Source organism: Pseudophryne corroboree, chromosome 11 (genome assembly GCF_028390025.1).
Source record: "Pseudophryne corroboree isolate aPseCor3 chromosome 11, aPseCor3.hap2, whole genome shotgun sequence".
Taxonomy (NCBI): Eukaryota; Metazoa; Chordata; class Amphibia; order Anura; family Myobatrachidae; genus Pseudophryne; species Pseudophryne corroboree.
The window spans coordinates 130060143-130087673 of record NC_086454.1 but is presented as its reverse complement, the minus strand read 5'-3'; the positions used below and the strand labels follow the sequence as shown (position 1 = coordinate 130087673).

Genomic DNA, 27531 nt, shown 5'->3' with positions numbered 1-27531 from the left:
ATTTCAGCAGTGGTCATTTGTTAAAAGTGTATATTTGGAGAATGAGCTACAACTAATAATATCCAATAAGATTACTGAAATTTGAAGAAAACTCTTTTCCACCATAATTCAGACCCCGTATTGGTCACAGTTCTGGCTACTTATGTGGCTCCATCTCTCAGGGGTTAGAGCACTGGTCTCGTAAACCAGGGGTCATGAGGTCCAATCTCACTGGGACCTAGTGTTTCCCAATGTTAAAATAGTCTATGCAATATCTTTAAGTGAGGAGAACCATTTCAATTTGGTCACACATTTGGATATTCAATTTGTACACAGAGTTATGATGTTCAGTCTAATCTGCTGATTGGTTACAAGAGCATGTCTAAAACATATTTGTTGCATTTTATTGGGCCGATTCTGTTCATGCTGATAGTTCCAACAAGTTTTTCACTATTATTATGAAACTATGGTAAGAGCTTTCCAATAATTTAACTTTAATGATAGCACAAAAACACACACATTAGGAGGTTTTTAATACTTCTCACCCTGTTGTACACCTGTTCTATTTCTGCTGACAGGCATGGTATTATCATTTCAGCTCACTACAGGACACTCTAACACAAAGTTGGAGAGCCATTAAAAATATGTCCAACTTTTTCAATATTTTCTATATAATTCAATTCAAGCAAAGACAGCTAATTTTTGCATTTATTTGATTTTCTGAAAAAGTTATATACTACATGCCTCAATCAAGGATATTGCAAATTTATAGAATTTTTTTGTGAAAAGTCTACATTGGGACAAAAAGCGACAATAAAATGATAACAGAGATTTGAAATTTGCAGAAGATTTTTTTCCATCACTAAGCAGAATTAACATACATAGTGCTGAAGGCAAGGCTCCATAGCTCAGGGGTTAGAGCACTGGTCTTGTAAACCAGGGGTTGTGAGTTCAAATCTCACTGGGGCCTAGTGCTACTTTCTTGTTACTGCTGCTAAAATATAAATTGCAGCTCCCAATGTTGAAATAGTCTGCTCAAGAGCTTTAAGTGAGGAGAACTATTTCAATTTGGTCACACATTTGGATATTCAATTTGTACACAGAGTTATGATGTTCAGTCTAATCTGCAAATTGGTTCCAAGAGCATGTCTTAAAATTATTTTATTGTACTGATTCTGTTCATGCTGATAATCCCATCATAATTTTTCAGTATCATTACAAACTGTAGAAAGAGCTTTTCCATAATTAAACTTTAAATATAGCAACAATGGTATATACATTGTATTGTACCGTGCAGGAATCAACTTCATCAGTTGATCCAGAAGAGTTTTGAATTGACAACTGTAGCTGCCAGAAGGCTTTTTTGGTCATGTAAGCATATATAAAGAACAAATGCAAGCATACTCAAGGTAATGACCACTATTGGTCACAAATATCTCAATATAAAGACATTCTGTCATATCATTTTGAAGGCATTCCAGACTAAGGAGCACAAGGTTTGTGAGGCATGGAAAACATGACCAACATTTCCTCAATTTTATATATACACCTATTCAACATACAACAGCAAACTGAAAGTTTCTTTAAATTGTTTAATAGGTTATTAACTGCATGTCCCAAGCAGGCATTTCAGCAGTGGTCATTTGTTAAAAGTGTATATTTGGAGAATGAGCTACAACTAATAATATCCAATAAGATTACTGAAATTTGAAGAAAACTCTTTTCCACCATAATTCAGACCCCGTATTGGTCACAGTTCTGGCTACTTATGTGGCTCCATAGCTCAGGGATTAGAGCACTGGTCTCGTAAACCAGGGGTCATGAGGTCCAATCTCACTGGGACCTAGTGTTTCCCAATGTTAAAATAGTCTATGCAATATCTTTAAGTGAGGAGAACCATTTCAATTTGGATGGTTAATTTGGACAAAGACATATGATGTTCAGTCTAATCTGCTGATTGGTTACAAGAGCATGTCTAAAACATATTTGTTGCATTTTATTGGGCCGATTCTGTTCATGCTGATAGTTCCAACAAGTTTTTCACTATTATTATGAAACTATGGTAAGAGCTTTCCAATAATTTTACTTTAATGATAGCAAAAAAACACACACATTAGGAGGTTTTTAATACTTCTCACCCTGTTGTACACCTGTTCTGTTTCTGCTGACAGGCATGGTATTATCATTTCAGCTCACTACAGGACACTCTAACACAAAGTTGGAGAGCCATTAAAAATATGTCCAACTTTTTCAATATTTTCTATATAATTCAATTCAAGCAAAGACAGCTAATTTTTGAATTTATTTGATTTTCTGAAAAAGTTATATACTACATGCCTTAATCAAGGATATTGCAAATTTGTAGATTTTTTTTTGTGAAAAGTCTACATTGGGACAAAAAGCGACAATAAAATGATAACAGAGATTTGAAATTTGCAGAAGATTTTTTTCCATCACTAAGCAGAATGAACATACATAGTGCTGAAGGCAAGGCTCCATAGCTCAGGGGTTAGAGCACTGGTCTTGTAAACCAGGGGTCGTGAGTTCAAATCTCACTGGGGCCTAGTGCTACTTTCTTGTTACTGCTGCTAAAATATAAATTGCAGCTCCCAATGTTGAAATAGTCTGCTCAAGAGCTTTAAGTGAGGAGAACCATTTCAATTTGGTCACACATTTGGATATTCAATTTGTACACAGAGTTATGATGTTCAGTCTAATCTGCAAATTGGTTCCAAGAGCATGTCTTAAAATTATTTTATTGTACTGATTCTGTTCATGCTGATAATCCCATCATAATTTTTCAGTATCATTACAAACTGTAGAAAGAGCTTTTCCATAATTAAACTTTAAAGATAGCAACAATGGTATATACATTGTATTAATCTGTATTGTACCGTGCAGGAATCAACTTCATCAGTTGATCCAGAAGAGTTTTGAATTGACAACTGTAGCTGCCAGAAGGCTTTTTTGGTCATGTAAGCATATATAAAGTACAAATGCAAGCATACTCAAGGTAATGACCACTATTGGTCACAAATATCTCAATATAAAGACATTCTGTCATATCATTTTGAAGGCATTCCAGACTAAGGAGCACAAGGTTTGTGAGGCATGGAAAACATGACCAACATTTCCTCAATTTTATATATACACCTATTCAACATACAACAGCAAACTGAAAGTTTCTTTAAATTGTTTACTAGGTTATTAACTGCATGTCCCAAGCAGGCATTTCAGCAGTGGTCATTTGTTAAAAGTGTATATTTGGAGAATGAGCTACAACTAATAATATCCAATAAGATTACTGAAATTTGAAGAAAACTCTTTTCCACCATAATTCAGACCCCGTATTGGTCACAGTTCTGGCTACTTATGTGGCTCCATAGCTCAGGGGTTAGAGCACTGGTCTCGTAAACCAGGGGTCATGAGGTCCAATCTCACTGGGACCTAGTGTTTCCCAATGTTAAAATAGTCTATGCAATATCTTTAAGTGAGGAGAACCATTTCAATTTGGTCACATATTTGGAAGGTTAATTTGGACAAAGACATATGATGTTCAGTCTAATCTGCTGATTGGTTACAAGAGCATGTCTAAAACATATTTGTTGCATTTTATTGGGCCGATTCTGTTCATGCTGATAGTTCCAACAAGTTTTTCACTATTATTATGAAACTATGGTAAGAGCTTTCCAATAATTTAACTTTAATGATAGCACAAAAACACACACATTAGGAGGTTTTTAATACTTCTCACCCTGTTGTACACCTGTTCTATTTCTGCTGACAGGCATGGTATTATCATTTCAGCTCACTAAAGGACACTCTAACACAAAGTTGGAGAGCCATTAAAAATATGTCCAACTTTTTCAATATTTTCTATATAATTCAATTCAAGCAAAGACAGCTAATTTTTGCATTTATTTGATTTTCTGAAAAAGTTATATACTACATGCCTCAATCAAGGATATTGCAAATTTGTAGAATTTTTTTGTGAAAAGTCTACATTGGGACAAAAAGCGACAAATAAAATGATAACAGAGATTTGAAATTTGCAGAAGATTTTTTTCCATCACTAAGCAGAATGAACATACATAGTGCTGAAGGCAAGGCTCCATAGCTCAGGGGTTAGAGCATTGGTCTTGTAAACCAGGGGTCGTGAGTTCAAATCTCACTGGGGCCTAGTGCTACTTTCTTGTTACTGCTGCTAAAATATAAATTGCAGCTCCCAATGTTGAAATAGTGTGCTCAAGAGCTTTAAGTGAGGAGAACCATTTCAATTTGGTCACACATTTGGATATTCAATTTGTACACAGAGTTATGATGTTCAGTCTAATCTGCAAATTGGTTCCAAGAGCATGTCTTAAAATTATTTTATTGTATTGACTCTGTTCATGCTGATAATCCCGTCATAATTTTTCAGTATCATTACAAACTGTAGAAAGAGCTTTTCCATAATTAAACTTTAAAGATAGAAACAATGGTATATACATTGTATTGTACCGTGCAGGAATCAACTTCATCAGTTGATCCAGAAGAGTTTTGAATTGACAACTGTAGCTGCCAGAAGGCTTTTTTGGTCATGTAAGCATATATAAAGAACAAATGCAAGCATACTCAAGGTAATGACCACTATTGGTCACAAATATCTCAATATAAAGACATTCTGTCATATCATTTTGAAGGCATTCCAGACTAAGGAGCACAAGGTTTGTGAGGCATGGAAAACATGACCAACATTTCCTCAATTTTATATATACACCTATTCAACATACAACAGCAAACTGAAAGTTTCTTTAAATTGTTTAATAGGTTATTAACTGCATGTCCCAAGCAGGCATTTCAGCAGTGGTCATTTGTTAAAAGTGTATATTTGGAGAATGAGCTACAACTAATAATATCCAATAAGATTACTGAAATTTGAAGAAAACTCTTTTCCACCATAATTCAGACCCCGTATTGGTCACAGTTCTGGCTACTTATGTGGCTCCATAGCTCAGGGGTTAGAGCACTGGTCTCGTAAACCAGGGGTCATGAGGTCCAATCTCACTGGGACCTAGTGTTTCCCAATGTTAAAATAGTCTATGCAATATCTTTAAGTGAGGGGAAACCATTTCAATTTGGTCACATATTTGGATGGTTAATTTGGACAAAGACATATGATGTTCAGTCTAATCTGCTGATTGGTTACAAGAGCATGTCTAAAACATATTTGTTGCATTTTATTGGGCCGATTCTGTTCATGCTGATAGTTCCAACAAGTTTTTCACTATTATTATGAAACTATGGTAAGAGCTTTCCAATAATTTAACTTTAATGATAGCACAAAAACACACACATTAGGAGGTTTTTAATACTTCTCACCCTGTTGTACACCTGTTATATTTCTGCTGACAGGTATGGTATTATCATTTCAGCTCACTACAGGACACTCTAACACAAAGTTGGAGAGCCATTAAAAATATGTCCAACTTTTTCAATATTTTCTATATAATTCAATTCAAGCAAAGACAGCTAATTTTTGCATTTATTTGATTTTCTGAAAAAGTTATATACTACATGCCTCAATCAAGGATATGGCAAATTTGTAGAATTTTTTTGTGAAAAGTCTACATTGGGACAAAAAGCGACAATAAAATGATAACAGAGATTTGAAATTTGCAGAAGATTTTTCTCCATCACTAAGCAGAATGAACATACATAGTGCTGAAGGCAAGGCTCCATAGCTCAGGGTTTAGAGCACTGGTCTTGTAAACCAGGGGTCGTGAGTTCAAATCTCACTGGGGCCTAGTGCTATTTTCTTGTTACTGCTGCTAAAATATAAATTGCAGCTCCCAATGTTGAAATAGTCTGCTCAAGAGCTTTAAGTGAGGAGAACCATTTCAATTTGGTCACAAATTTGGATATTCAATTTGTACACAGAGTTATGATGTTCAGTCTAATCTGCAAATTGGTTCCAAGAGCATGTCTTAAAATTATTTTATTGTACTGATTCTGTTCATGCTGATAATCCCATCATAATTTTTCAGTATCATTACAAACTGTAGAAAGAGCTTTTCCATAATTAAACTTTAAAGATAGCAACAATGGTATATACATTGTATTGTACCGTGCAGGAATCAACTTCATCAGTTGATCCAGAAGAGTTTTGAATTGACAACTGTAGCTGCCAGAAGGCTTTTTTGGTCATGTAAGCATATATAAAGAACAAATGCAAGCATACTCAAGGTAATGACCACTATTGGTCACAAATATCTCAATATAAAGACATTCTGTCATATCATTTTGAAGGCATTCCAGACTAAGGAGCACAAGGTTTGTGAGGCATGGAAAACATGACCAACATTTCCTCAATTTTATATATACACCTATTCAACATACAACAGCAAACTGAAAGTTTCTTTAAATTGTTTAATAGGTTATTAACTGCATGTCCCAAGCAGGCATTTCAGCAGTGGTCATTTGTTAAAAGTGTATATTTGGAGAATGAGCTACAACTAATAATATCCAATAAGATTACTGAAATTTGAAGAAAACTCTTTTCCACCATAATTCAGACCCCGTATTGGTCACAGTTCTGGCTACTTATGTGGCTCCATAGCTCAGGGGTTAGAGCACTGGTCTCGTAAACCAGGGGTCATGAGGTCCAATCTCACTGGGACCTAGTGTATCCCAATGTTAAAATAGTCTATGCAATATCTTTAAGTGAGGAGAACCATTTCAATTTGGTCACATATTTGGATGGTTAATTTGGACAAAGACATATGATGTTCAGTCTAATCTGCTGATTGGTTACAAGAGCATGTCTAAAACATATTTGTTGCATTTTATTGGGCCGATTCTGTTCATGCTGATAGTTCCAACAAGTTTTTCACTATTATTATGAAACTATGGTAAGAGCTTTCCAATAATTTTACTTTAATGATAGCAAAAAAACACACACATTAGGAGGTTTTTAATACTTCTCACCCTGTTGTACACCTGTTCTGTTTCTGCTGACAGGCATGGTATTATCATTTCAGCTCACTACAGGACACTCTAACACAAAGTTGGAGAGCCATTAAAAATATGTCCAACTTTTTCAATATTTTCTATATAATTCAATTCAAGCAAAGACAGCTAATTTTTGAATTTATTTGATTTTCTGAAAAAGTTATATACTACATGCCTCAATCAAGGATATTGCAAATTTGTAGAATTTTTTTTGTGAAAAGTCTACATTGGGACAAAAAGCGACAATAAAATGATAACAGAGATTTGAAATTTGCAGAAGATTTTTTTCCATCACTAATCAGAATGAACATACATAGTGCAGAAGGCAAGGCTCCATAGCTCAGGGGTTAGAGCACTGGTCTTGTAAACCAGGGGTCGTGAGTTCAAATCTCACTGGGGTCTAGTGCTACTTTCTTGTTACTGCTGCTAAAATATAAATTGCAGCTCCCAATGTTGAAATAGTCTGCTCAAGAGCTTTAAGTGAGGAGAACCATTTCAATTTGGTCACACATTTGGATATTCAATTTGTACACAGAGTTATGATGTTCAGTCTAATCTGCAAATTGGTTCCAAGAGCATGTCTTAAAATTATTTTATTGTACTGATTCTGTTCATGCTGATAATCCCATCATAATTTTTCAGTATCATTACAAACTGTAGAAAGAGCTTTTCCATAATTAAACTTTAAAGATAGCAACAATGGTATATACATTGTATTGTACCGTGCAGGAATCAACTTCATCAGTTGATCCAGAAGAGTTTTGAATTGACAACTGTAGCTGCCAGAAGGCTTTTTTGGTCATGTAAGCATATATAAAGAACAAATGCAAGCATACTCAAGGTAATGACCACTATTGGTCACAAATATCTCAATATAAAGACATTCTGTCATATCATTTTGAAGGCATTCCAGACTAAGGAGCACAAGGTTTGTGAGGCATGGAAAACATGACCAACATTTCCTCAATTTTATATATACACCTATTCAACATACAACAGCAAACTGAAAGTTTCTTTAAATTGTTTAATAGGTTATTAACTGCATGTCCCAAGCAGGCATTTCAGCAGTGGTCATTTGTTAAAAGTGTATATTTGGAGAATGAGCTACAACTAATAATATCCAATAAGATTACTGAAATTTGAAGAAAACTCTTTTCCACCATAATTCAGACCCCGTATTGGTCACAGTTCTGGCTACTTATGTGGCTCCATAGCTCAGGGGTTAGAGCACTGGTCTCGTAAACCTGGGGTCATGAGGTCCAATCTCACTGGGACCTAGTGTTTCCCAATGTTAAAATAGTCTATGCAATATCTTTAAGTGAGGAGAACCATTTCAATTTGGATGGTTAATTTGGACAAAGACATATGATGTTCAGTCTAATCTGCTGATTGGTTACAAGAGCATGTCTAAAACATATTTGTTGCATTTTATTGGGCCGATTCTGTTCATGCTGATAGTTCCAACAAGTTTTTCACTATTATTATGAAACTATGGTAAGAGCTTTCCAATAATTTTACTTTAATGATAGCAAAAAAACACACACATTAGGAGGTTTTTAATACTTCTCACCCTGTTGTACACCTGTTCTGTTTCTGCTGACAGGCATGGTATTATCATTTCAGCTCACTACAGGACACTCTAACACAAAGTTGGAGAGCCATTAAAAATATGTCCAACTTTTTCAATATTTTCTATATAATTCAATTCAAGCAAAGACAGCTAATTTTTGCATTTATTTGATTTTCTGAAAAAGTTATATACTACATGCCTCAATCAAGGATATTGCAAATTTGTAGAATTTTTTTGTGAAAAGTCTACATTGGGACAAAAAGCGACAATAAAATGATAACAGAGATTTGAAATTTGCAGAAGATTTTTTTCCATCACTAAGCAGAATGAACATACATAGTGCTGAAGGCAATGCTCCATAGCTCAGGGGTTAGAGCACTGGTCTTGTAAACCAGGGGTTGTGAGTTCAAATCTCACTGGGGCCTAGTGCTACTTTCTTGTTACTGCTGCTAAAATATAAATTGCAGCTCCCAATGTTGAAATAGTCTGCTCAAGAGCTTTAAGTGAGGAGAACCATTTCAATTTGGTCACACATTTGGATATTCAATTTGTACACAGAGTTATGATGTTCAGTCTAATCTGCAAATTCCATGTCTTAAAATTATTTTATTGTACTGATTCTGTTCATGCTGATAATCCCATCAAAATTTTTCAGTATCATTACAAACTGTAGAAAGAGCTTTTCCATAATTAAACTTTAAAGATAGCAACAATGGTATATACATTGTATTGTACCGTGCAGGAATCAACTTCATCAGTTGATCCAGAAGAGTTTTGAATTGACAACTGTAGCTGCCAGAAGGCTTTTTTGGTCATGTAAGCATATATAAAGAACAAATGCAAGCATACTCAAGGTAATGACCACTATTGGTCACAAATATCTCAATATAAAGACATTCTGTCATATCATTTTGAAGGCATTCCAGACTAAGGAGCACAAGGTTTGTGAGGCATGAAAAACATGACCAACATTTCCTCAATTTTATATATACACCTATTCAACATACAACAGCAAACTGAAAGTTTCTTTAAATTGTTTAATAGGTTATTAACTGCATGTCCCAAGCAGGCATTTCAGCAGTGGTCATTTGTTAAAAGTGTATATTTGGAGAATGAGCTACAACTAATAATATCCAATAAGATTACTGAAATTTGAAGAAAACTCTTTTCCACCATCATTCAGACCCCGTATTGGTCACAGTTCTGGCTACTTATGTGGCTCCATCTCTCAGGGGTTAGAGCACTGGTCTCGTAAACCAGGGGTCATGAGGTCCAATCTCACTGGGACCTAGTGTTTCCCAATGTTAAAATAGTCTATGCAATATCTTTAAGTGAGGAGAACCATTTCAATTTGGTCACACATTTGGATATTCAATTTGTACACAGAGTTATGATGTTCAGTCTAATCTGCTGATTGGTTACAAGAGCATGTCTAAAACATATTTGTTGCATTTTATTGGGCCGATTCTGTTCATGCTGATAGTTCCAACAAGTTTTTCACTATTATTATGAAACTATGGTAAGAGCTTTCCAATAATTTAACTTTAATGATAGCACAAAAACACACACATTAGGAGGTTTTTAATACTTCTCACCCTGTTGTACACCTGTTCTATTTCTGCTGACAGGCATGGTATTATCATTTCAGCTCACTACAGGACACTCTAACACAAAGTTGGAGAGCCATTAAAAATATGTCCAACTTTTTCAATATTTTCTATATAATTCAATTCAAGCAAAGACAGCTAATTTTTGCATTTATTTGACTTTCTGAAAAAGTTATATACTACATGCCTCAATCAAGGATATTGCAAATTTATAGAATTTTTTTGTGAAAAGTCTACATTGGGACAAAAAGCGACAATAAAATGATAACAGAGATTTGAAATTTGCAGAAGATTTTTTTCCATCACTAAGCAGAATGAACATACATAGTGCTGAAGGCAAGGCTCCATAGCTCAGGGGTTAGAGCACTGGTCTTGTAAACCAGGGATCGTGAGTTCAAATCTCACTGGGGCCTAGTGCTACTTTCTTGTTACTGCTGCTAAAATATAAATTGCTGCTCCCAATGTTGAAATAGTCAGCTCAAGAGCTTTAAGTGAGGAGAACCATTTCAATTTGGTCACACATTTGGATATTCAATTTGTACACAGAGTTATGATGTTCAGTCTAATCTGCAAATTCCATGTCTTAAAATTATTTTATTGTACTGATTCTGTTCATGCTGATAATCCCATCAAAATTTTTCAGTATCATTACAAACTGTAGAAAGAGCTTTTCCATAATTAAACTTTAAAGATAGCAACAATGGTATATACATTGTATTGTACCGTGCAGGAATCAACTTCATCAGTTGATCCAGAAGAGTTTTGAATTGACAACTGTAGCTGCCAGAAGGCTTTTTTGGTCATGTAAGCATATATAAAGAACAAATGCAAGCATACTCAAGGTAATGACCACTATTGGTCACAAATATCTCAATATAAAGACATTCTGTCATATCATTTTGAAGGCATTCCAGACTAAGGAGCACAAGGTTTGTGAGGCATGGAAAACATGACCAACATTTCCTCAATTTTATATATACACCTATTCAACATACAACAGCAAACTGAAAGTTTCTTTAAATTGTTTAATAGGTTATTAACTGCATGTCCCAAGCAGGCATTTCAGCAGTGGTCATTTGTTAAAAGTGTATATTTGGAGAATGAGCTACAACTTATAATATCCAATAAGATTACTGAAATTTGAAGAAAACTCTTTTCCACCATAATTCAGACCCCGTATTGGTCACAGTTCTGGCTACTTATGTGGCTCCATAGCTCAGGGGTTAGAGCACTGGTCTCATAAACCAGGGGTCATGAGGTCCAATCTCACTGGGACCTAGTGTTTCCCAATGTTAAAATAGTCTATGCAATATCTTTAAGTGAGGAGAACCATTTCAATTTGGATGGTTAATTTGGACAAAGACATATGATGTTCAGTCTAATCTGCTGATTGGTTACAAGAGCATGTCTAAAACATATTTGTTGCATTTTATTGGGCCGATTCTGTTCATGCTGATAGTTCCAACAAGTTTTTCACTATTATTATGAAACTATGGTAAGAGCTTTCCAATAATTTTACTTTAATGATAGCAAAAAAACACACACATTAGGAGGTTTTTAATACTTCTCACCCTGTTGTACACCTGTTCTGTTTCTGCTGACAGGCATGGTATTATCATTTCAGCTCACTACAGGACACTCTAACACAAAGTTGGAGAGCCATTAAAAATATGTCCAAATTTTTCAATATTTTCTATATAATTCAATTCAAGCAAAGACAGCTAATTTTTGCATTTATTTGATTTTCTGAAAAAGTTATATACTACATGCCTCAATCAAGGATATTGCAAATTTGTAGAATTTTTTTGTGAAAAGTCTACATTGGGACAAAAAGCGACAATAAAATGATAACAGAGATTTGAAATTTGCAGAAGATTTTTTTCCATCACTAAGCAGAATGAACATACATAGTGCTGAAGGCAAGGCTCCATAGCTCAGGGGTTAGAGCACTGGTCTTGTAAACCAGGGGTTGTGAGTTCAAATCTCACTGGGGCCTAGTGCTACTTTCTTGTTACTGCTGCTAAAATATAAATTGCAGCTCCCAATGTTGAAATAGTCTGCTCAAGAGCTTTAAGTGAGGAGAACCATTTCAATTTGGTCACACATTTGGATATTCAATTTGTACACAGAGTTATGATGTTCAGTCTAATCTGCAAATTCCATGTCTTAAAATTATTTTATTGTACTGATTCTGTTCATGCTGATAATCCCATCAAAATTTTTCAGTATCATTACAAACTGTAGAAAGAGCTTTTCCATAATTAAACTTTAAAGATAGCAACAATGGTATATACATTGTATTGTACCGTGCAGGAATCAACTTCATCAGTTGATCCAGAAGAGTTTTGAATTGACAACTGTAGCTGCCAGAAGGCTTTTTTGGTCATGTAAGCATATATAAAGTACAAATGCAAGCATACTCAAGGTAATGACCACTATTGGTCACAAATATCTCAATATAAAGACATTCTGTCATATCATTTTGAAGGCATTCCAGACTAAGGAGCACAAGGTTTGTGAGGCATGGAAAACATGACCAACATTTCCTCAATTTTATATATACACCTATTCAACATACAGCAGCAAACTGAAAGTTTCTTTAAATTGTTTAATAGGTTATTAACTGCATGTCCCAAGCAGGCATTTTAGCAGTGGTCATTTGTTAAAAGTGTATATTTGGAGAATGAGCTACAACTAATAATATCCAATAAGATTACTGAAATTTGAAGAAAACTCTTTTCCACCATAATTCAGACCCCGTATTGGTCACAGTTCTGGCTACTTATGTGGCTCCATAGCTCAGGGGTTAGAGCACTGGTCTCATAAACCAGGGGTCATGAGGTCCAATCTCACTGGGACCTAGTGTTTCCCAATGTTAAAATAGTCTATGCAATATCTTTAAGTGATGAGAACCATTTCAATTTGGTCACATATTTGGATGGTTAATTTGGACAAAGACATATGATGTTCAGTCTAATCTGCTGATTGGTTACAAGAGCATGTCTAAAACATATTTGTTGCATTTTATTGGGCCGATTCTGTTCATGCTGATAGTTCCAACAAGTTTTTCATTATTATTATGAAACTATGGTAAGAGCTTTCCAATAATTTTACTTTAATGATAGCAAAAAAACACACACATTAGGAGGTTTTTAATACTTCTCACCCTGTTGTACACCTGTTCTGTTTCTGCTGACAGGCATGGTATTATCATTTCAGCTCACTACAGGACACTCTAACACAAAGTTGGAGAGCCATTAAAAATATGTCCAACTTTTTCAATATTTTCTATATAATTCAATTCAAGCAAAGACAGCTAATTTTTGCATTTATTTGACTTTCTGAAAAAGTTATATACTACATGCCTCAATCAAGGATATTGCAAATTTATAGAATTTTTTTGTGAAAAGTCTACATTGGGACAAAAAGCGACAATAAAATGATAACAGAGATTTGAAATTTGCAGAAGATTTTTTTCCATCACTAAGCAGAATGAACATACATAGTGCTGAAGGCAAGGCTCCATAGCTCAGGGGTTAGAGCACTGGTCTTGTAAACCAGGGATCGTGAGTTCAAATCTCACTGGGGCCTAGTGCTACTTTCTTGTTACTGCTGCTAAAATATAAATTGCTGCTCCCAATGTTGAAATAGTCAGCTCAAGAGCTTTAAGTGAGGAGAACCATTTCAATTTGGTCACACATTTGGATATTCAATTTGTACACAGAGTTATGATGTTCAGTCTAATCTGCAAATTCCATGTCTTAAAATTATTTTATTGTACTGATTCTGTTCATGCTGATAATCCCATCAAAATTTTTCAGTATCATTACAAACTGTAGAAAGAGCTTTTCCATAATTAAACTTTAAAGATAGCAACAATGGTATATACATTGTATTGTACCGTGCAGGAATCAACTTCATCAGTTGATCCAGAAGAGTTTTGAATTGACAACTGTAGCTGCCAGAAGGCTTTTTTGGTCATGTAAGCATATATAAAGAACAAATGCAAGCATACTCAAGGTAATGACCACTATTGGTCACAAATATCTCAATATAAAGACATTCTGTCATATCATTTTGAAGGCATTCCAGACTAAGGAGCACAAGGTTTGTGAGGCATGGAAAACATGACCAACATTTCCTCAATTTTATATATACACCTATTCAACATACAACAGCAAACTGAAAGTTTCTTTAAATTGTTTAATAGGTTATTAACTGCATGTCCCAAGCAGGCATTTCAGCAGTGGTCATTTGTTAAAAGTGTATATTTGGAGAATGAGCTACAACTTATAATATCCAATAAGATTACTGAAATTTGAAGAAAACTCTTTTCCACCATAATTCAGACCCCGTATTGGTCACAGTTCTGGCTACTTATGTGGCTCCATAGCTCAGGGGTTAGAGCACTGGTCTCATAAACCAGGGGTCATGAGGTCCAATCTCACTGGGACCTAGTGTTTCCCAATGTTAAAATAGTCTATGCAATATCTTTAAGTGAGGAGAACCATTTCAATTTGGATGGTTAATTTGGACAAAGACATATGATGTTCAGTCTAATCTGCTGATTGGTTACAAGAGCATGTCTAAAACATATTTGTTGCATTTTATTGGGCCGATTCTGTTCATGCTGATAGTTCCAACAAGTTTTTCACTATTATTATGAAACTATGGTAAGAGCTTTCCAATAATTTTACTTTAATGATAGCAAAAAAACACACACATTAGGAGGTTTTTAATACTTCTCACCCTGTTGTACACCTGTTCTGTTTCTGCTGACAGGCATGGTATTATCATTTCAGCTCACTACAGGACACTCTAACACAAAGTTGGAGAGCCATTAAAAATATGTCCAAATTTTTCAATATTTTCTATATAATTCAATTCAAGCAAAGACAGCTAATTTTTGCATTTATTTGATTTTCTGAAAAAGTTATATACTACATGCCTCAATCAAGGATATTGCAAATTTGTAGAATTTTTTTGTGAAAAGTCTACATTGGGACAAAAAGCGACAATAAAATGATAACAGAGATTTGAAATTTGCAGAAGATTTTTTTCCATCACTAAGCAGAATGAACATACATAGTGCTGAAGGCAAGGCTCCATAGCTCAGGGGTTAGAGCACTGGTCTTGTAAACCAGGGGTTGTGAGTTCAAATCTCACTGGGGCCTAGTGCTACTTTCTTGTTACTGCTGCTAAAATATAAATTGCAGCTCCCAATGTTGAAATAGTCTGCTCAAGAGCTTTAAGTGAGGAGAACCATTTCAATTTGGTCACACATTTGGATATTCAATTTGTACACAGAGTTATGATGTTCAGTCTAATCTGCAAATTCCATGTCTTAAAATTATTTTATTGTACTGATTCTGTTCATGCTGATAATCCCATCAAAATTTTTCAGTATCATTACAAACTGTAGAAAGAGCTTTTCCATAATTAAACTTTAAAGATAGCAACAATGGTATATACATTGTATTGTACCGTGCAGGAATCAACTTCATCAGTTGATCCAGAAGAGTTTTGAATTGACAACTGTAGCTGCCAGAAGGCTTTTTTGGTCATGTAAGCATATATAAAGTACAAATGCAAGCATACTCAAGGTAATGACCACTATTGGTCACAAATATCTCAATATAAAGACATTCTGTCATATCATTTTGAAGGCATTCCAGACTAAGGAGCACAAGGTTTGTGAGGCATGGAAAACATGACCAACATTTCCTCAATTTTATATATACACCTATTCAACATACAGCAGCAAACTGAAAGTTTCTTTAAATTGTTTAATAGGTTATTAACTGCATGTCCCAAGCAGGCATTTTAGCAGTGGTCATTTGTTAAAAGTGTATATTTGGAGAATGAGCTACAACTAATAATATCCAATAAGATTACTGAAATTTGAAGAAAACTCTTTTCCACCATAATTCAGACCCCGTATTGGTCACAGTTCTGGCTACTTATGTGGCTCCATAGCTCAGGGGTTAGAGCACTGGTCTCGTAAACCAGGGGTCATGAGGTCCAATCTCACTGGGACCTAGTGTTTCCCAATGTTAAAATAGTCTATGCAATATTTTTAAGTGAGGAGAACCATTTCAATTTGGTCACATATTTGGATGGTTAATTTGGACAAAGACATATGATGTTCAGTCTAATCTGCTGATTGGTTACAAGAGCATGTCTAAAACATATTTGTTGCATTTTATTGGGCCGATTCTGTTCATGCTGATAGTTCCAACAAGTTTTTCACTATTATTATGAAACTATGGTAAGAGCTTTCCAATAATTTTACTTTAATGATAGCAAAAAAACACACACATTAGGAGGTTTTTAATACTTCTCACCCTGTTGTACACCTGTTCTGTTTCTGCTGACAGGCATGGTATTATCATTTCAGCTCACTACAGGACACTCTAACACAAAGTTGGAGAGCCATTAAAAATATGTCCAACTTTTTCAATATTTTCTATATAATTCAATTCAAGCAAAGACAGCTAATTTTTGCATTTATTTGATTTTCTGAAAAAGTTATATACTACATGCCTCAATCAAGGATATTGCAAATTTGTAGAATTTTTTTGTGAAAAGTCTACATTGGGACAAAAAGCGACAATAAAATGATAACAGAGATTTGAAATTTGCAGAAGATTTTTTTCCATCACTAAGCAGAATGAACATACATAGTGCTGAAGGCAAGGCTCCATAGCTCAGGGGTTAGAGCACTGGTCTTGTAAACCAGGGGTCGTGAGTTCAAATATCACTGGGGCCTAGTGCTACTTTCTTGTTACTGCTGCTAAAATATAAATTGCAGCTCCCAATGTTGAAATAGTCTGCTCAAGAGCTTTAAGTGAGGAGAACCATTTCAATTTGGTCACACATTTGGATATTCAATTTGTACACAGAGTTATGATGTTCAGTCTAATCTGCAAATTGGTTCCAAGAGCATGTCTTAAAATTATTTTATTGTATTGACTCTGTTCATGCTGATAATCCCATCATAATTTTTCAGTATCATTACAAACTGTAGAAAGAGCTTTTCCATAATTAAACTTTAAAGATAGCAACAATGGTATATACATTGTATTGTACCGTGCAGGAATCAACTTCATCAGTTGATCCAGAAGAGTTTTGAATTGACAACAGTAGCTGCCAGAAGGCTTTTTTGGTCATGTAAGCATATATAAAGAACAAATGCAAGCATACTCAAGGTAATGACCACTATTGGTCACAAATATCTCAATATAAAGACATTCTGTCATATCATTTTGAAGGCATTCCAGACTAAGGAGCACAAGGTTTGTGAGGCATGGAAAACATGACCAACATTTCCTCAATTTTATATATACACCTATTCAACATACAACAGCAAACTGAAAGTTTCTTTAAATTGTTTAATAGGTTATTAACTGCATGTCCCAAGCAGGCATTTCAGCAGTGGTCATTTGTTAAAAGTGTATATTTGGAGAATGAGCTACAACTAATAATATCCAATAAGATTACTGAAATTTGAAGAAAACTCTTTTCCACCATAATTCAGACCCCGTATTGGTCACAGTTCTGGCTACTTATGTGGCTCCATAGCTCAGGGGTTAGAGCACTGGTCTCGTAAACCAGGGGTCATGAGGTCCAATCTCACTGGGACCTAGTGTTTCCCAATGTTAAAATAGTCTATGCAATATCTTTAAGTGAGGAGAACCATTTCAATTTGGTCACATATTTGGATGGTTAATTTGGACAAAGACATATGATGTTCAGTCTAATCTGCTGATTGGTTACAAGAGCATGTCTAAAACATATTTGTTGCATTTTATTGGGCCGATTCTGTTCATGCTGATAGTTCCAACAAGTTTTTCACTATTATTATGAAACTATGGTAAGAGCTTTCCAATAATTTTACTTTAATGATAGCAAAAAAACACACACATTAGGAGGTTTTTAATACTTCTCACCCTGTTGTACACCTGTTCTGTTTCTGCTGACAGGCATGGTATTATCATTTCAGCTCACTACAGGACACTCTAACACAAAGTTGGAGAGCCATTAAAAATATGTCCAACTTTTTCAATATTTTCTATATAATTCAATTCAAGCAAAGACAGCTAATTTTTGCATTTATTTGATTTTCTGAAAAAGTTATATACTACATGCCTCAATCAAGGATATTGCAAATTTGTAGAATTTTTTTTGTGAAAAGTCTACATTGGGACAAAAAGCGACAATAAAATGATAACAGAGATTTGAAATTTGCAGAAGATTTTTTTCCATCACTAAGCAGAATGAACATACATAGTGCTGAAGGCAAGGCTCCATAGCTCAGGGGTTAGAGCACTGGTCTTGTAAACCAGGGGTCGTGAGTTCAAATCTCACTGGGGCCTAGTGCTACTTTCTTGTTACTGCTGCTAAAATATAAATTGCAGCTCCCAATGTTGAAATAGTCTGCTCAAGAGCTTTAAGTGAGGAGAACCATTTCAATTTGGTCACACATTTGGATATTCAATTTGTACACAGAGTTATGATGTTCAGTCTAATCTGCAAATTGGTTCCAAGAGCATGTCTTAAAATTATTTTATTGTATTGACTCTGTTCATGCTGATAATCCCATCATAATTTTTCAGTATCATTACAAACTGTAGAAAGAGCTTTTCCATAATTAAACTTTAAAGATAGCAACAATGGTATATACATTGTATTGTACCGTGCAGGAATCAACTTCATCAGTTGATCCAGAAGAGTTTTGAATTGACAACTGTAGCTGCCAGAAGGCTTTTTTGGTCATGTAAGCATATATAAAGAACAAATGCAAGCATACTCAAGGTAATGACCACTATTGGTCACAAATATCTCAATATAAAGACATTCTGTCATATCATTTTGAAGGCATTCCAGACTAAGGAGCACAAGGTTTGTGAGGCATGGAAAACATGACCAACATTTCCTCAATTTTATATATACACCTATTCAACATACAACAGCAAACTGAAAGTTTCTTTAAATTGTTTAATAGGTTATTAACTGCATGTCCCAAGCAGGCATTCCAGCAGTGGTCATTTGTTAAAAGTGTATATTTGGAGAATGAGCTACAACTAATAATATCCAATAAGATTATTGAAATTTGAAGAAAACTCTTTTCCACAATAATTCAGACCCCGTATTGGTCACAGTTCTGGCTACTTATGTGGCTCCATAGCTCAGGGGTTAGAGCACTGGTCTCGTAAACCAGGGGTCATGAGGTCCAATCTCACTGGGACCTAGTGTTTCCCAATGTTAAAATAGTCTATGCAATATCTTTAAGTGAGGAGAACCATTTCAATTTGGTCACATATTTGGATGGTTAATTTGGACAAAGACATATGATGTTCAGTCTAATCTGCTGATTGGTTACAAGAGCATGTCTAAAACATATTTGTTGCATTTTATTGGGCCGATTCTGTTCATGCTGATAGTTCCAACAAGTTTTTCACTATTATTATGAAACTATGGTAAGAGCTTTAGAATAATTTTACTTTAATGATAGCAAAAAAACACACACATTAGGAGGTTTTTAATACTTCTCACCCTGTTGTACACCTGTTCTGTTTCTGCTGACAGGCATGGTATTATCATTTCAGCTCACTACAGGACACTCTAACACAAAGTTGGAGAGCCATTAAAAATATGTCCAACTTTTTTCAATATTTTTTATATAATTCAATTCAAGCAAAGACAGCTAATTTTTGCATTTATTTGATTTTCTGAAAAAGTTATATACTACATGCCTCAATCAAGGATATTGCAAATTTGTAGAATTTTTTTGTGAAAAGTCTACATTGGGACAAAAAGCGACAATAAAATGATAACAGAGATTTGAAATTTGCAGAAGATTTTTTTCCATCACTAAGCAGAATGAACATACATAGTGCTGAAGGCAAGGCTCCATATCTCAGCGGTTAGAGCACTGGTCTTGTAAACCAGGGGTCGTGAGTTCAAATCTCACTGGGGCCTAGTGCTACTTTCTTGTTACTGCTGCTAAAATATAAATTGCAGCTCCCAATGTTGAAATAGTCTGCTCAAGAGCTTTAAGTGAGGAGAACCATTTCAATTTGGTCACACATTTGGATATTCAATTTGTACACAGAGTTATGATGTTCAGTCTAATCTGCAAATTGGTTCCAAGAGCATGTCTTAAAATTATTTTATTGTATTGACTCTGTTCATGCTGATAATCCCATCATAATTTTTCAGTATCATTACAAACTGTAGAAAGAGCTTTTCCATAATTAAACTTTAAAGATAGCAACAATGGTATATACATTGTATTGTACCGTGCAGGAATCAACTTCATCAGTTGATCCAGAAGAGTTTTGAATTGACAACTGTAGCTGCCAGAAGGCTTTTTTGGTCATGTAAGCATATATAAAGAACAAATGCAAGCATACTCAAGGTAATGACCACTATTGGTCACAAATATCTCAATATAAAGACATTCTGTCATATCATTTTGAAGGCATTCCAGACTAAGGAGCACAAGGTTTGTGAGGCATGGAAAACATGACCAACATTTCCTCAATTTTATATATACACCTATTCAACATACAACAGCAAACTGAAAGTTTCTTTAAATTGTTTAATAGGTTATTAACTGCATGTCCCAAGCAGGCATTTCAGCAGTGGTCATTTGTTAAAAGTGTATATTTGGAGAATGAGCTACAACTAATAATATCCAATAAGATTACTGAAATTTGAAGAAAACTCTTTTCCACTATAATTCAGACCCCGTATTGGTCACAGTTCTGGCTACTTATGTGGCTCCATAGCTCAGGGGTTAGAGCACTGGTCTCGTAAACCAGGGGTCATGAGGTCCAATCTCACTGGGACCTAGTGTTTCCCAATGTTAAAATAGTCTATGCAATATTTTTAAGTGAGGAGAACCATTTCAATTTGGTCACATATTTGGATGGTTAATTTGGACAAAGACATATGATGTTCAGTCTAATCTGCTGATTGGTTACAAGAGCATGTCTAAAACATATTTGTTGCATTTTATTGGGCCGATTCTGTTCATGCTGATAGTTCCAACAAGTTTTTCACTATTATTATGAAACTATGGTAAGAGCTTTCCAATAATTTTACTTTAATGATAGCAAAAAAACACACACATTAGGAGGTTTTTAATACTTCTCACCCTGTTGTACACCTGTTCTGTTTCTGCTGACAGGCATGGTATTATCATTTCAGCTCACTACAGGACACTCTAACACAAAGTTGGAGAGCCATTAAAAATATGTCCAACTTTTTCAATATTTTCTATATAATTCAATTCAAGCAAAGACAGCTAATTTTTGCATTTATTTGATTTTCTGAAAAAGTTATATACTACATGCCTCAATCAAGGATATTGCAAATTTGTAGAATTTTTTTGTGAAAAGTCTACATTGGGACAAAAAGCGACAATAAAATGATAACAGAGATTTGAAATTTGCAGAAGATTTTTTTCCATCACTAAGCAGAATGAACATACATAGTGCTGAAGGCAAGGCTCCATAGCTCAGGGGTTAGAGCACTGGTCTTGTAAACCAGGGGTCGTGAGTTCAAATCTCACTGGGGCCTAGTGCTACTTTCTTGTTACTGCTGCTAAAATATAAATTGCAGCTCCCAATGTTGAAATAGTCTGCTCAAGAGCTTTAAGTGAGGAGAACCATTTCAATTTGGTCACACATTTGGATATTCAATTTGTACACAGAGTTATGATGTTCAGTCTAATCTGCAAATTGGTTCCAAGAGCATGTCTTAAAATTATTTTATTGTATTGACTCTGTTCATGCTGATAATCCCATCATAATTTTTCAGTATCATTACAAACTGTAGAAAGAGCTTTTCCATAATTAAACTTTAAAGATAGCAACAATGGTATATACATTGTATTGTACCGTGCAGGAATCAACTTCATCAGTTGATCCAGAAGAGTTTTGAATTGACAACTGTAGCTGCCAGAAGGCTTTTTTGGTCATGTAAGCATATATAAAGAACAAATGCAAGCATACTCAAGGTAATGACCACTATTGGTCACAAATATCTCAATATAAAGACATTCTGTCATATCATTTTGAAGGCATTCCAGACTAAGGAGCACAAGGTTTGTGAGGCATGGAAAACATGACCAACATTTCCTCAATTTTATATATACACCTATTCAACATACAACAGCAAACTGAAAGTTTCTTTAAATTGTTTAATAGGTTATTAACTGCATGTCCCAAGCAGGCATTCCAGCAGTGGTCATTTGTTAAAAGTGTATATTTGGAGAATGAGCTACAACTAATAATATCCAATAAGATTATTGAAATTTGAAGAAAACTCTTTTCCACAATAATTCAGACCCCGTATTGGTCACAGTTCTGGCTACTTATGTGGCTCCATAGCTCAGGGGTTAGAGCACTGGTCTCGTAAACCAGGGGTCATGAGGTCCAATCTCACTGGGACCTAGTGTTTCCCAATGTTAAAATAGTCTATGCAATATCTTTAAGTGAGGAGAACCATTTCAATTTGGTCACATATTTGGATGGTTAATTTGGACAAAGACATATGATGTTCAGTCTAATCTGCTGATTGGTTACAAGAGCATGTCTAAAACATATTTGTTGCATTTTATTGGGCCGATTCTGTTCATGCTGATAGTTCCAACAAGTTTTTCACTATTATTATGAAACTATGGTAAGAGCTTTAGAATAATTTTACTTTAATGATAGCAAAAAAACACACACATTAGGAGGTTTTTAATACTTCTCACCCTGTTGTACACCTGTTCTGTTTCTGCTGACAGGCATGGTATTATCATTTCAGCTCACTACAGGACACTCTAACACAAAGTTGGAGAGCCATTAAAAATATGTCCAACTTTTTTCAATATTTTTTATATAATTCAATTCAAGCAAAGACAGCTAATTTTTGCATTTATTTGATTTTCTGAAAAAGTTATATACTACATGCCTCAATCAAGGATATTGCAAATTTGTAGAATTTTTTTGTGAAAAGTCTACATTGGGACAAAAAGCGACAATAAAATGATAACAGAGATTTGAAATTTGCAGAAGATTTTTTTCCATCACTAAGCAGAATGAACATACATAGTGCTGAAGGCAAGGCTCCATATCTCAGCGGTTAGAGCACTGGTCTTGTAAACCAGGGGTCGTGAGTTCAAATCTCACTGGGGCCTAGTGCTACTTTCTTGTTACTGCTGCTAAAATATAAATTGCAGCTCCCAATGTTGAAATAGTCTGCTCAAGAGCTTTAAGTGAGGAGAACCATTTCAATTTGGTCACACATTTGGATATTCAATTTGTACACAGAGTTATGATGTTCAGTCTAATCTGCAAATTGGTTCCAAGAGCATGTCTTAAAATTATTTTATTGTATTGACTCTGTTCATGCTGATAATCCCATCATAATTTTTCAGTATCATTACAAACTGTAGAAAGAGCTTTTCCATAATTAAACTTTAAAGATAGCAACAATGGTATATACATTGTATTGTACCGTGCAGGAATCAACTTCATCAGTTGATCCAGAAGAGTTTTGAATTGACAACTGTAGCTGCCAGAAGGCTTTTTTGGTCATGTAAGCATATATAAAGAACAAATGCAAGCATACTCAAGGTAATGACCACTATTGGTCACAAATATCTCAATATAAAGACATTCTGTCATATCATTTTGAAGGCATTCCAGACTAAGGAGCACAAGGTTTGTGAGGCATGGAAAACATGACCAACATTTCCTCAATTTTATATATACACCTATTCAACATACAACAGCAAACTGAAAGTTTCTTTAAATTGTTTAATAGGTTATTAACTGCATGTCCCAAGCAGGCATTTCAGCAGTGGTCATTTGTTAAAAGTGTATATTTGGAGAATGAGCTACAACTAATAATATCCAATAAGATTACTGAAATTTGAAGAAAACTCTTTTCCACTATAATTCAGACCCCGTATTGGTCACAGTTCTGGCTACTTATGTGGCTCCATAGCTCAGGGGTTAGAGCACTGGTCTCGTAAACCAGGGGTCATGAGGTCCAATCTCACTGGGACCTAGTGTTTCCCAATGTTAAAATAGTCTATGCAATATTTTTAAGTGAGGAGAACCATTTCAATTTGGTCACATATTTGGATGGTTAATTTGGACAAAGACATATGATGTTCAGTCTAATCTGCTGATTGGTTACAAGAGCATGTCTAAAACATATTTGTTGCATTTTATTGGGCCGATTCTGTTCATGCTGATAGTTCCAACAAGTTTTTCACTATTATTATGAAACTATGGTAAGAGCTTTAGAATAATTTTACTTTAATGATAGCAAAAAAAACACACATTAGGAGGTTTTTAATACTTCTCACCCTGTTGTACACCTGTTCTGTTTCTGCTGACAGGCATGGTATTATCATTTCAGCTCACTACAGGACACTCTAACACAAAGTTGGAGAGCCATTAAAAATATGTCCAACTTTTTCAATATTTTCTATATAATTCAATTCAAGCAAAGACAGCTAATTTTTGCATTTATTTGATTTTCTGAAAAAGTTATATACTACATGCCTCAATCAAGGATATTGTAAATTTGTAGAATTTTTTTGTGAAAAGTCTACATTGGGACAAAAAGCGACAATAAAATGATAACAGAGATTTGAAATTTGCAGAAGATTTTTTTCCATCACTAAGCAGAATGAACATACATAGTGCTGAAGGCAAGGCTCCATAGCTCAGGGGTTAGAGCACTGGTCTTGTAAACCAGGGGTCGTGAGTTCAAATCTCACTGGGGCCTAGTGCTACTTTCTTGTTACTGCTGCTAAAATATAAATTGCAGCTCCCAATGTTGAAATAGTCTGCTCAAGAGCTTTAAGTGAGGAGAACCATTTCAATTTGGTCACACATTTGGATATTCAATTTGTACACAGAGTTATGATGTTCAGTCTAATCTGCAAATTGGTTCCAAGAGCATGTCTTAAAATTATTTTATTGTATTGACTCTGTTCATGCTGATAATCCCATCATAATTTTTCAGTATCATTACAAACTGTAGAAAGAGCTTTTCCATAATTAAACTTTAAAGATAGCAACAATGGTATATACATTGTATTGTACCGTGCAGGAATCAACTTCATCAGTTGATCCAGAAGAGTTTTGAATTGACAACTGTAGCTGCCAGAAGGCTTTTTTGGTCATGTAAGCATATATAAAGAACAAATGCAAGCATACTCAAGGTAATGACCACTATTGGTCACAAATATCTCAATATAAAGACATTCTGTCATATCATTTTGAAGGCATTCCAGACTAAGGAGCACAAGGTTTGTGAGGCATGGAAAACATGACCAACATTTCCTCAATTTTATATATACACCTATTCAACATACAACAGCAAACTGAAAGTTTCTTTAAATTGTTTAATAGGTTATTAACTGCATGTCCCAAGCAGGCATTCCAGCAGTGGTCATTTGTTAAAAGTGTATATTTGGAGAATGAGCTACAACTAATAATATCCAATAAGATTATTGAAATTTGAAGAAAACTCTTTTCCACAATAATTCAGACCCCGTATTGGTCACAGTTCTGGCTACTTATGTGGCTCCATAGCTCAGGGGTTAGAGCACTGGTCTCGTAAACCAGGGGTCATGAGGTCCAATCTCACTGGGACCTAGTGTTTCCCAATGTTAAAATAGTCTATGCAATATCTTTAAGTGAGGAGAACCATTTCAATTTGGTCACATATTTGGATGGTTAATTTGGACAAAGACATATGATGTTCAGTCTAATCTGCTGATTGGTTACAAGAGCATGTCTAAAACATATTTGTTGCATTTTATTGGGCCGATTCTGTTCATGCTGATAGTTCCAACAAGTTTTTCACTATTATTATGAAACTATGGTAAGAGCTTTCCAATAATTTTACTTTAATGATAGCAAAAAAACACACACATTAGGAGGTTTTTAATACTTCTCACCCTGTTGTACACCTGTTCTGTTTCTGCTGACAGGCATGGTATTATCATTTCAGCTCACTACAGGACACTCTAACACAAAGTTGGAGAGCCATTAAAAATATGTCCAACTTTTTCAATATTTTCTATATAATTCAATTCAAGCAAAGACAGCTAATTTTTGCATTTATTTGATTTTCTGAAAAAGTTATATACTACATGCCTCAATCAAGGATATTGCAAATTTGTAGAATTTTTTTGTGAAAAGTCTACATTGGGACAAAAAGCGACAATAAAATGATAACAGAGATTTGAAATTTGCAGAAGATTTTTTTCCATCACTAAGCAGAATGAACATACATAGTGCTGAAGGCAAGGCTCCATAGCTCAGGGGTTAGAGCACTGGTCTTGTAAACCAGGGGTCGTGAGTTCAAATCTCACTGGGGCCTAGTGCTGCTTTCTTGTTACTGCTGCTAAAATATAAATTGCAGCTCCCAATGTTGAAATAGTCTGCTCAAGAGCTTTAAGTGAGGAGAACCATTTCAATTTGGTCACACATTTGGATATTCAATTTGTACACAGAGTTATGATGTTCAGTCTAATCTGCAAATTGGTTCCAAGAGCATGTCTTAAAATTATTTTATTGTATTGACTCTGTTCATGCTGATAATCCCATCATAATTTTTCAGTATCATTACAAACTGTAGAAAGAGCTTTTCCATAATTAAACTTTAAAGATAGCAACAATGGTATATACATTGTATTGTACCGTGCAGGAATCAACTTCATCAGTTGATCCAGAAGAGTTTTGAATTGACAACTGTAGCTGCCAGAAGGCTTTTTTGGTCATGTAAGCATATATAAAGAACAAATGCAAGCATACTCAAGGTAATGACCACTATTGGTCACAAATATCTCAATATAAAGACATTCTGTCATATCATTTTGAAGGCATTCCAGACTAAGGAGCACAAGGTTTGAGAGGCATGGAAAACATGACCAACATTTCCTCAATTTTATATATACACCTATTCAACATACAACAGCAAACTGAAAGTTTCTTTAAATTGTTTAATAGGTTATTAACTGCATGTCCCAAGCAGGCATTCCAGCAGTGGTCATTTGTTAAAAGTGTATATTTGGAGAATGAGCTACAACTAATAATATCCAATAAGATTATTGAAATTTGAAGAAAACTCTTTTCCACAATAATTCAGACCCCGTATTGGTCACAGTTCTGGCTACTTATGTGGCTCCATAGCTCAGGGGTTAGAGCACTGGTCTCGTAAACCAGGGGTCATGAGGTCCAATCTCACTGGGACCTAGTGTTTCCCAATGTTAAAATAGTCTATGCAATATCTTTAAGTGAGGAGAACCATTTCAATTTGGTCACATATTTGGATGGTTAATTTGGACAAAGACATATGATGTTC

The 27531-nt window shown here is 34.9% G+C and overlaps 17 non-coding genes across 17 annotated transcripts; all 17 read left to right on the top strand.

Moving 5' to 3' along the window:
* The first annotated feature begins 876 nt into the window (after window positions 1-876).
* On the top strand, window positions 877-949 carry TRNAT-UGU (transfer RNA threonine (anticodon UGU)). Its single transcript has one exon. It is a non-coding gene; the product is annotated as a tRNA-Thr (tRNA).
* Window positions 950-2470: 1521 nt separating this feature from the next.
* Window positions 2471-2543, top strand: TRNAT-UGU (transfer RNA threonine (anticodon UGU)). The gene has a single exon. It is a non-coding gene; the product is annotated as a tRNA-Thr (tRNA).
* A 1543-nt stretch (window positions 2544-4086) lies between these two features.
* Window positions 4087-4159, top strand: TRNAT-UGU (transfer RNA threonine (anticodon UGU)). The gene has a single exon. It is a non-coding gene; the product is annotated as a tRNA-Thr (tRNA).
* A 1533-nt stretch (window positions 4160-5692) lies between these two features.
* TRNAT-UGU (transfer RNA threonine (anticodon UGU)) lies at window positions 5693-5765 on the top strand. Its single transcript has one exon. It is a non-coding gene; the product is annotated as a tRNA-Thr (tRNA).
* Window positions 5766-7298: 1533 nt separating this feature from the next.
* TRNAT-UGU (transfer RNA threonine (anticodon UGU)) lies at window positions 7299-7371 on the top strand. Its single transcript has one exon. It is a non-coding gene; the product is annotated as a tRNA-Thr (tRNA).
* Window positions 7372-8891: 1520 nt separating this feature from the next.
* Window positions 8892-8964, top strand: TRNAT-UGU (transfer RNA threonine (anticodon UGU)). The gene has a single exon. It is a non-coding gene; the product is annotated as a tRNA-Thr (tRNA).
* A 1522-nt stretch (window positions 8965-10486) lies between these two features.
* Window positions 10487-10559, top strand: TRNAT-UGU (transfer RNA threonine (anticodon UGU)). Its single transcript has one exon. It is a non-coding gene; the product is annotated as a tRNA-Thr (tRNA).
* A 1510-nt stretch (window positions 10560-12069) lies between these two features.
* Window positions 12070-12142, top strand: TRNAT-UGU (transfer RNA threonine (anticodon UGU)). The gene has a single exon. It is a non-coding gene; the product is annotated as a tRNA-Thr (tRNA).
* A 1522-nt stretch (window positions 12143-13664) lies between these two features.
* On the top strand, window positions 13665-13737 carry TRNAT-UGU (transfer RNA threonine (anticodon UGU)). Its single transcript has one exon. It is a non-coding gene; the product is annotated as a tRNA-Thr (tRNA).
* Window positions 13738-15247: 1510 nt separating this feature from the next.
* TRNAT-UGU (transfer RNA threonine (anticodon UGU)) lies at window positions 15248-15320 on the top strand. The gene has a single exon. It is a non-coding gene; the product is annotated as a tRNA-Thr (tRNA).
* Window positions 15321-16842: 1522 nt separating this feature from the next.
* TRNAT-UGU (transfer RNA threonine (anticodon UGU)) lies at window positions 16843-16915 on the top strand. The gene has a single exon. It is a non-coding gene; the product is annotated as a tRNA-Thr (tRNA).
* A 1533-nt stretch (window positions 16916-18448) lies between these two features.
* Window positions 18449-18521, top strand: TRNAT-UGU (transfer RNA threonine (anticodon UGU)). The gene has a single exon. It is a non-coding gene; the product is annotated as a tRNA-Thr (tRNA).
* A 1533-nt stretch (window positions 18522-20054) lies between these two features.
* TRNAT-UGU (transfer RNA threonine (anticodon UGU)) lies at window positions 20055-20127 on the top strand. Its single transcript has one exon. It is a non-coding gene; the product is annotated as a tRNA-Thr (tRNA).
* A 1532-nt stretch (window positions 20128-21659) lies between these two features.
* TRNAT-UGU (transfer RNA threonine (anticodon UGU)) lies at window positions 21660-21732 on the top strand. The gene has a single exon. It is a non-coding gene; the product is annotated as a tRNA-Thr (tRNA).
* A 1533-nt stretch (window positions 21733-23265) lies between these two features.
* Window positions 23266-23338, top strand: TRNAT-UGU (transfer RNA threonine (anticodon UGU)). Its single transcript has one exon. It is a non-coding gene; the product is annotated as a tRNA-Thr (tRNA).
* A 1531-nt stretch (window positions 23339-24869) lies between these two features.
* TRNAT-UGU (transfer RNA threonine (anticodon UGU)) lies at window positions 24870-24942 on the top strand. The gene has a single exon. It is a non-coding gene; the product is annotated as a tRNA-Thr (tRNA).
* A 1532-nt stretch (window positions 24943-26474) lies between these two features.
* Window positions 26475-26547, top strand: TRNAT-UGU (transfer RNA threonine (anticodon UGU)). Its single transcript has one exon. It is a non-coding gene; the product is annotated as a tRNA-Thr (tRNA).
* The last annotated feature ends 984 nt before the right edge of the window (window positions 26548-27531 follow it).